We start from the raw sequence: 6000 nt of genomic DNA, 5'->3' as shown, positions 1-6000 counted from the left end.
TACCTCACACCATAAACAAAGAATAATTATTTATGGATTAAAGATCTAAACATAAAAACAAAGTTACCAAAGTATTAGAAGAAAACATAGGAGGATATCTTTAAACAAGAAGACCTTCCTGGGTAGGATAAGAAACTCAGTGGTCATAAATAAATTTATGGGGCAGACTTGACTCAATAAATATTTAAAACATCTGTACAATAAAAGTCACCACAAAAAGCTACAAAGTTAAGAGACAAGGATCAGACTAGAAAAAAATACTTGCAATGTATACAACAGGCAAAGATAATATCCATAGTATGTAAAGATCATTTCCAAACCAATAAGGAAAAAACCCAACCTGATAGAAAAATGGGCAAAGAATAAAACAGATGATTTAAAGAAGAAATAAAAGTAATCAATAAACAAGTAAGGGGGAAAAATTAGATTTCTTTAGTCATTAGCTAATATTATTTAGGAATTTCTATATATGTGCTAAATCTTTAAAGAAAGCAAGGAATGATGAAATGTATTCAGGGTAATGTTTCCTGGGGTAAGGTAGAGAGGAGCATACTGGGAACTTTAACATTATTGATATTCTATTTCTCAAAATGAGTGGTAAATGCATAGACACTCATTTTTATTTTTAATGTCATAATTTGCATATATTTTAAACCTGTTTTTGTGTGTGTATGTATCCAATGATTTATGATTTAAAAAATGGAAAAACAGGGGTTTGGGGCTTTGTATTTTTTTTTACTTTTTATTTTGAAACAACTTATTTGAAACAATTTCAAACTTACAGAAAAGTTGCAAGAATTGTGCAAAGAACTCCCATATATCTTTTTTTCAGAGACCCAATTCAAGTTTGGCAATTGTCCCAATAATATTCTTTATAGCAAAGGATCCACTCCAGGGTTATGTGTTTGTGATATTAGGATTTATAATAAGAAATACCTATTTGATCTTCGTTCTGTTTTTTGGTATGGAGATCCTAAAACCCTTGGAATGTCCTAAGTCATAAGAGCGATAAAGGTGTCTTGATATTCATTACAAACCCCTTTCAACCCCAGGTGACTTGGAAAGCCCCTAAGGATGGGGACTGTTGCCAGGGGAATCAAACATTTAGTTCAGAGGTTGGAAATTTCGGTCCCACCTTTCTGACCTCTTTTTGGGGGAGAGGCTAGAGGTTGAATCGATTGCCAATGTGGCCAATGATTTCATCAGTCATGCCTATGCAATGAAGCCTCCATAAAAACTCAGGATGGAGTTCAGTTAGTGAACACGTAGAGATGAGGAAAGAGTGGCACTCCTAAGGAGCATGGAAGCTTCTTGCCCCTTACCTCATACCTTGCATGTGTCTCTCTTCTGTGTGGCTGTTATCCTTTTATAATACACTAGTAAACGGGCACCTGGGTGGCTCAGTTGGTTAAGCGTCTGCCTTCAGCTCAGGTCATGATCCCAGGGTCTTGGGATTGAGCCCTGCATTAGGCTTCTTGCTAAGCGGGGACCCTGCTTCTCCCTCTGACTGCTGCTCCCCCTGCTTGTGCTTGCTCTCTTTCTCTCTTAAATAAATAAATAGAATCTTAAAAAAAAAGTACTCTAGTAAACATAAGTAAATGTTCCTCTGAGTTCTGTGAGCTGCTCTAGCAAAATAATCAAACCTAAGGAAGAGGTTGTGGAAACCTCTGATTTATAGTCAGTTGGTCAGAAGTACAGGTAACAACCGGGACTTGTGTTTGGCCTCTGAATGGAGAGAGGCAGTCTTGTCAGACTGAGCCCTTAACTTGTGGGGTCTGACACTATCTCCACATTGTGTCAGAACTGAGGTAATTGCTTCATGGTGTTAAAAAAACATATATTGTAGTGCTGTACCCTGTGGTCACATCTCTTTAGTCTTCTTCACTCTGAAAGAGTTCTTCAGTCTTTCCTTAATTCCATGACCTTGACATTTTTTAAGACTACAGGCCAATAAATTTGCAAAATATCTCTCAACATAGGTTTATTTGAAGTTTCCTTATAATCAGACCCAGATCATCCTGGAACGTCATAGAAGTGAAGTTAGATTTTTCTTATTGAATCCCAATAGGTAGCCCACAATGTCAATTTGTCCCATTTCTGATGACATTAATTTGATCAGTTGCTTAAGATGGTACCTGCCAGGTTTCTCAAAAAAAAATTACTCCTCCACCCTTTTAGAATTACTGTTTGAGGGAGGTACTTTGAGACTGTGTAAAATGTCCCTCATTCCACTTTCACCCTTTTGTAATAGCATCCATTGATGCCTCTTGCCTGAGTTGTTACTATGCTAATTGCCAAAAAGTGATTTTTTTTCTAATTCCATCATTTCTTCTACATTTATTATTACAAAGAGTGAAATGTCCCCAGAGATATCGATTACTGACATTAATTTTTGATAGTCTGGTGATTTTTTTTTTCTCCAGACATTCAGGTATATAAGGGAGAAACCAATGGTTGGATTGATCCAGAATGGGTTCAGCGAATAACTGTTCAAAAAAATAATGAAGTTAATTGCCTTGGCAAGAGTGGGGTTGAAGGGATAGATTGTGGGGCCTGGCTGGACAAGGTAGGAAATGAAACCAGAGACAGCTGACCGATTAGGAAGAAATGGAAAGAGTTGAGGACCCAGAACCTTGAAGTTAACCATGTTGTTAACATGGTGGAAGAGCAGCTCTGAAGACATACAAAGACTTCAGTGCACTTGGGTTCATATGTTGGCTTGGTTTTTGACTTTGGATTTCTCCAATGCTCATTAATGCTTCAGAGTCTTTATATTTACACCTCATTGCTGAAGCACACGGAATGATTCATACTAATTGAAGTCAAGAAACAAATCAACATTGCCTTCACTTGTGAATCTGGCAATTTGGGGGTCTTGGTGATGTTATAGTTTTATACCACCAACTTTGATGTTTTATTTCCAGTTCGTAAAAGAAACACCACATTTTGTTTCAGCTACTATTTTCCTTAATGAGACAGTAATTCTTCTGGTTGAAAGATCAGAACAAATGGCAGACCTTTACTGTTTTTGTTTGCAACCCAAACAAATACTTTTCTCGTGCTCAAGGTTTCTTACAAAATGAATCTGTTCCTTGGTCTAAATTTAACTCCTCAATCATCATTATCAGAGTTAATCATCTCTGAACTTTTCAACATTTTCATTAAGCCTATAGTTTTATATCTCATAAGGGCATCTTCTCTAACTTTAGACTTTATGTTAAAGTCAAAAATACTTCTTCTCAGCATTGTTTTTATGTCCACATATTCTTTCTAATGTGTCAAGTGACTCACTTGCAGAATTTACATGACTGAAAATTTGGTTTCAAGTCTTTGTCTAAATAACAGTCACTCATTTTTAAGCCACTGCAGAGCACCCTTGTGTGCTACTGAAGCAACAAGTGAAGACATGTTGCAATTTTCTCAGCCCAGACAGTTCCTCCTCTGTTTCCAGGAGTCATAGGAGAAAACAAGCGTCTCCTTATTGCAGCACTACTGTGTTGCTGGTCTGTGATTACAATGATCTATACTCAAGAAGAAAGATATTAGTATGGATACAACAGGGCTATGTTGGGGCTTTTTCTCTCATTGGCTCAGCATTTTAATTTCTATGACAAATACCACTTACTAATACGTTGGGGCCCGGAAGGTAGATGTGTTCTCCTGCCTTCTCAGATGACTGTTCTTCAATGGTTCCTTGAAAAATTCCTCATTTCTTGGGGCACCTGGGTAGCTCAGTTGATTAAGTGTCTGCCTTTGGCTTGGGCCATGATCTCAGGGTCCTGGGATCGAGCGCCATGTTGGGCTCTCTGCTCAGCAGGGAGTCTGCTTCTCCTTCTCCCTCTGCCTGCCACTCTCTCTGCTTGTGCTCTCTCTCCCTCTCTCTGACAAAGAAATAAATAAAATCTTTTTTTTAAATATTTTATTTATTTATTCGACAGAGATAGAGACAGCCAGCGAGAGAGGGAACACAAGCAGGGGGAGTGGGAGAGGAAGAAGCAGGCTCATAGCGGAGGAGCCTGATGTGGGGTTTGATCCCATAACGCCGGGATCACGCCCTGAGCTGAAGGCAGACGCTTAACCGCCGTGCCACCCAGGCGCCCCAAGAAATAAATAAAATCTTAAAAAAAAAATTCCTTATTTGTGAATATTGAAACTTATGTGTAGAAAAACACTGTCAGCTTGATTGTCAAACCAAAAACTACTTCATCTTCTCCTCCTTCTTTTGTCATAAAAAGAATGCAAGGGGCTAGCTGCTTAAATGTCAGACTCATAGCAACAGAGCCTGGCCAGGTTTCAAAGCCTCTGAAAGATGTCTAGAGGACAAGTTGGGGGCAGTGGAGGAATCCACACCTCTCTAACCTTTTCTTCCTCGTAGCTAGGATTCCAACTCATGTCTGTCTGATTCTCTTAACTGCTAGATTATGAAAAATTAGGTCTTTGAAATGAGAGCGAGAAAGAAAAAAAATGTCATCATGTATATACATTTGGTTTGGGAATAAAAGGGTGCCCTATAATTTAGAACAAGAGACAGGGATGACTCATTACAACTATGAAGGTTATTAAGGAAATGAATAAATCGGTCACACAACTACAACTGTGCTTGTCATCACAGTATCATTGCCAATTTCCCTACACAGTTGGTAATTCCTATTCCATATCTTCTTACATAGTATATAAGACCCATTCTGGTATAACAATAAGTATTAGAATAGTCTTCAAATCCATCTTTAGATGAGGCTATAAAAAGCTGTAACTAGAGCAGGTGCAAGCTACCTCAGAACCTTGGAAAGCACCATTCGGTATTATAGCACTGAAAATCCACTGAATGATCCAATGCAATAAAAATTACATATAAAATTTGATAGTCATCAGTGTAAAAGTCCATAATACTTGAAAATTAAGACTGTTTTGATAATGTTTAGTTAAATTGATACCCCAAGCCGGGAAAGTGGTACAAAGCTTAAACCCACCTTATATTTCTTTAATTTAATAAGTCTATAAATGTTTAACAAAACGAATAAAAGCAATATACATTACATCAGCTTGGTTTGACTCCATTTAGATAAGTAAGATCTAAGGTTTCTCAATAGTTTTCCTTTTTGCTGACTGATTCTCAATCCATTTCAGCTAATGGTTTGCTTAAATGTGTCCTGGTTACTTTGTCAGCCTTGGAGTTAGTTATCTTTTACCGTTGTTTTGCCTGTTCTAGAGCTTTTGTTACCACTGTTGTCACAAAGTTTGTCTGCACCCAAGCCTTCTCTGATGTTTCTTCTTTAAGGAAGAAGAAAGACAGTCAGGAAGTAGGACAGGGTGAGAGCACACTTCCCCTTCAGCTCCTGTCTGTAATCAAAAGCTCCATGCCATTCCATCCAGAAATTAAGAAGCATAGTCTTTGGAAATGGAAAAAAATGAAAGTCAGTGTGCAGAGCAGTTGAGAGCATGGACCCTGGCCTCAAGCAGACCTGGGTTCCTATTCTGGTTTCTTCCTTTAATCCCTATGTGACTTTAGACAAATTTCTTAATCCTTCCAAGCCTCAGCTTTCTCATGTGTAAAATGAGGATTACAGCAGTACTTATATCATAGAGTTTATTGTTAGGATCAAATTAGATAATGCCTGTAAATACTATGTGATGCCCAGAATATGGTAAGCATTTAAAAAATGCTAGCTAATAAAACACTGCTGCTATTAATATAAAAATGTTTTTTAAAGAATTTATTTATTTGAGAGAGGGAGCATGAATGGGGATGGGGTAGAGGGAGAGGAGAAACAGACTTCCCTCTGAGCAGGGAGCCCGATGTGGGGCTCAATCCCAGGACCCTGAGATCATGACCCAGGTCCCCAAGATCATGACCTGAGCCAAAGGCAGATGCTTAACTGACTGAGCCACCCAGTCACCCCTATAAATATTTTTGTTTGAAAAATGCGCTATACCCTTGGGAGGAGATGCTCCCAAATCCTTTTGGGGGCCTTATTCAGAAATGACATGGAGCCTAAGAAT

The sequence above is a fragment of the Ailuropoda melanoleuca genome, chromosome 2, assembly GCF_002007445.2.
Source record: "Ailuropoda melanoleuca isolate Jingjing chromosome 2, ASM200744v2, whole genome shotgun sequence".
Taxonomy (NCBI): Eukaryota; Metazoa; Chordata; class Mammalia; order Carnivora; family Ursidae; genus Ailuropoda; species Ailuropoda melanoleuca.
Note: the sequence above shows the minus strand (reverse complement) of the source record.